The sequence below is a fragment of the Otolemur garnettii genome, unplaced genomic scaffold (genome assembly GCF_000181295.1).
Source record: "Otolemur garnettii isolate 467f Iridium unplaced genomic scaffold, OtoGar3 scaffold00031, whole genome shotgun sequence".
In the NCBI taxonomy this organism is placed as follows: domain Eukaryota; kingdom Metazoa; phylum Chordata; class Mammalia; order Primates; family Galagidae; genus Otolemur; species Otolemur garnettii.
Window position 1 is genome coordinate 529,259 of NW_003852426.1, and position 4,146 is coordinate 533,404.

Consider the following 4,146-nt stretch of genomic DNA (forward strand, 5'->3'; position numbering starts at 1 on the left):
GAGCAAGTGTCAGGGACTTGGGAATTCAAGCTTCTATCCCAGGAGACTAAGGGCACCCAGGATGTTTGTGGGGTCCACCCCCAAACTGGAATCAGCTGAATGGCTTGGAGATCTCGCTCTACACTTGAGGTAAAGTCCACAATCGCTCCGTGGGGAGAAAACATCTCTTATGTCAGCATGGATTTGGGGGAACACTTCAGATTCCGAATCTGACAGGGGGTGGGGCTCCCAGTTCTGCACAGAGCCTTCCAGGGATGCTGGGAGCCCAGAGAGACCTTGGGCTGAGCAGCCAAAAGCGAACATCGAGTTTTCTGTACTCAGCCGTGCGGCCACAGGGGGGCGCCGCCATGCTGCTCTTGGGGTCCACTAAGCTGCCGGAGGGGGTTGGGCTGTGAGTCAGGCAAAGATGGGGGACCCTGGGCTGGGCCTCCTCTGGGGTTGAAGGCGCCTAGCTGAGCAGGTCCGGACTGCACAGGGGTGGGAGGAGAGAAGAGCATAGAAGCCCTGCCAGTCCCTGAAATTTTCATCTCTTTTCATCATAATCCCTCTCTCCACTCGTGAGATAGCAACACCTAGGAAAATGGAAAAGTGAGTATTGTCTTCTATTCCCTATTCCTTTTTCTAAGTGCTTTTATGTATGTATGTATTTCGAGGCAGAGTCTCACTCTATTGCTCCAAGCTAGAGGGTCATGGTCTCAGCCTAGCTCATAGCAATCTCTTAATTCCTTGGCTCACGAGATCCTCCTTCCTCAGCCTCCCCAGTAGCTGTAACTACAGGCATCACTCTATGATGCCTGGCTAATTTTTCTCTTTTTAGTAGAGATCGGGTCTTACTCTTATTTAGGGTGGTTTCTAACTTCTGGGTTCAAGGTATCCTCCAGATTCAGCCTCCCAGACTGCTAGGATTACAGGTGAGAGCTATCATGCCCAGCTAATTGGTATTTTTTAAAATAAACTTTTTTAAAAAAAGAACAGTTTTCAATTTACAGAAAAGTGCAGAAGTTTTTGTTTTTATGTAAAAATATCAAGTGCCAAAGTTCCCCCACACTTTACAGTTTCCCCTACATTAACATCTTGCATTACCATAGTACATTTGTCACAATTTATAAAGCATATTGATTTCTTTTTTTTATTAAATCATAGCTGTGTGCATTAATATTGTCATGGGGTACAGTGTGCTGTTTTAATATACAATTTGAAATATCTTCATCAAACTGGTTAACATAGCCTTCGTCTTTTTCTTAGTTATTGTGTTAAGACATAAGACATTTATATTCTACATTTAGAAAGATTCACATGTACCCTTATAGGATGAGCCATAGGTGTGATCCCACCAAGCAATATTGATTTCATTACTGACTAAAGTGAATAGTTTATTTGGATTTCTTTAGTTTTCCCTGATGTCCCTTTTCAATTCCGGGATCTCATTTGGGATATTACATTGCATTAATCACCTTCATGTCTCTTTAGCCACCTTTGGTCTGTGACAGTTTCTCAGACTTGCCTTGTTTTTAATGACCTTGAGTTGACATTCTTGAGGAGTACAGTCCAGTATATTGTCAGTGTCCCTCAAATTGAGTTTGGTTGATCATGGTTAAAGTGAGATTATTGAAAAAGGATGATGTACCATTCCCAACAAGTCAACTTGATTTATCACGGTTGATGTAGAGCTTGATTGCCTGTTATGCAGTACCATTATATAACTTATGAAATACACCACAAACTTGGTGGCTTAAAACAACAGATAAGTGGCAGTGTCCATAGCCCAGTGGGTAGGGTGGCAGCCACATGCACCTAGGCTGGCGAGTTGGAATCCAGCCTAGAACAGCTAAAAGCAACAATGACAACTGCAACAGAAAAATAGCCAAGTGTTGTGGTGGGCACCTGTAGTCCCAGCTACTTGAGGGGCTGAGGCAAGAGAATTGCTTATGCCCAAGAGTTTGAGGTTGCTGTGAGCTGTGAAGCCACCGCACTCTACCGAGGGCGACATAGTGAGACTCTGTCTCAAAAACAAAACAAAACAAACAAACAACAACAAAAACAGACACATAGGGCGGCATAAGGCGCGCAGCCGGGAGCAAGCCCTTCACCTGCTGCTGGGAACATGCGGAGCTGGAGCTGGAGCGCTAGCTGGCGTGGGGCCAGGTGCTGGGGACTGCACAGCGCTGTTGAGGCCGGCCCATCCGCGGCTGGAAGGCCCGGCCAAGGCGGAGCCCAGCTGGGAGCCACGAAATTTGAGGCAGTGGGACCTGTCAGCAGAATGTCTCCTGCCCCTGACAGCGACCCCAAGGCCACCAAGATAAGCACCACAGCCAGGCCCATGGGAGCATCTGCATCTCACTAGCCAGGAGGCGTCGGCTGCCAGTGCCCACCTGCCAGGCTGCAGTGATGTACTCGCCACAAGAGGGCCGCAACCTCGGGTTTCCACAGACTTGGTATTTGCACAGCAGCAGAGTCACTGTGGAGAGGCCAGGATATCACAAACTTACAGGTTTTGACAAAAAAGGAGGGAAAGGGGAGTTGGAGGAGGGGAGTTGGAGAATGTCCAAGTCTGGCGGAGGCCGCAGCAGCTACTGCATTCGGAGCTCGGGTACCAGCTCTGGGTTCCTAATGGTGGGCTCCAACTTCTGCGTGGGCAAGAAGATCTGCTGTGGAAACTTCAGGGAGCTTCGCCTAGGGAAGAATCTCTACACAAACAAACACGTGACTGTCAAACTGGAGACGATCAAGTCTCTGCCGGTAGCCATACTTGGAGTACCGGTTCTACGAGCAGCTCACTCCGCAGAGGGCGTCCCTCAGGTCTACTGCTTTAGCGGGTGCAGGAAGTACAATGCCATGGTGCTGGAGCTCCTGGGGCCCAGCCTGGAGGACCTGTTCGACCTGTGCCACCACACCTTCACACTCAAGATGGTGCCCATGGAGTACGTGCACACACCAAGAGCATCATCTACCGGGATGTGAAGCCTGAGAACTTCCTGGTGGGGTGCCCCGGGACTAAGCTACAGCACGCCAACCACATCACCGACTTGGGGCTGGCATAGGAGTACATTGACCCTGAGACCAAGAAGCACATCCGATACTGCAAGAGCCTGATGGGCACAGTGCAAAGTCACTGCAAAGACCTGGAGGCGCTGAGCTACATGTTCATGTACTTTCTACGTGGCAGCCTGCCCTGGCGGGGGTTCAAGGCTGACATGCTCAAGGAGCAGTACCAGAAAATCGGGGACACCAAGCCAGCTACACCCACTGAGGTACTCTGCGAGAATTTCCCAGAGGAGATGGCCACGTGCCTGTGCTACACATGGCACCTGGACTTTTTCCAGGAGCTGGGCTATGACTCCCTGTGAAAGCTCTTTACCCACCTCTTCGACCGCAGCGACTTCGTGTTTGACTACCAGTACGACTGGACTGGCAAGCCCCTACCAACACCCAACAGCACCGTCCACACCGACCTGCCCTCCCAGCCTCAGCTTCAGGACAAAGGCCAGCTGCACAGCAAAAGCCAGGCGCTGGGCGGGATGAGTTGGGTCACGCCTGTAATCCTACTACTTGGGAGGCTGAGGTGAATGGATTGCCTGAGGACACAGGTTTGAGACTGAGACCAGCCTGAGCCAGAGTGAGACCTTGTCTTTAAAAAAAAAAAAAAAAAGAAAAGAAAAAAATATAGCCAGGGCTTGGCGTTTGTATATCAGCAGCCTGATACACTGAGGCTGGCAGGTGCGAACAGGCACCGGCCTGCCAAACGACAATGACAACCAGGAAAAGACCGGCATTGTGGTGGGCGCCTGTAGTCCGGGCTACTTGGGAGGCTGAGGAAAGAGAATCAGGTAAGCCCGAGAGTTGGAGGTTGCTGTGAGCTACGATGCCAGAGCACTTTGCCAAGGGTGACAAAGTGAGATTCTGTCTCAGAAAATATATATGTGAAGAACCAAGAAGTTAAACAGTCAGAAAGTCTGCCAACCCCAATCAACTGCTGCACCAAAGCTCGGGCTGGCACCGTGCCAGGTTCTGCCAGGTTTTGGGGAGGGGGTGCTGGCTATGTCCCCTGTTCTTTTTTTTTTTTTTTTTTTTGAGACAGAGCCTCAAGCTACCCCCCTGGGTAGAGTGCCATGGCATCACAGCTCACAGCAACCTCCAACTCCTGGG

General features: G+C 50.1%; 1 pseudogene; it reads left to right on the forward strand.

Moving 5' to 3' along the window:
* Positions 1-2,388: 2,388 nt before the first annotated feature.
* LOC100946197 overlaps positions 2,389-4,146 on the forward strand; it is a 4,451-nt pseudogene continuing 2,693 nt past the window's right edge.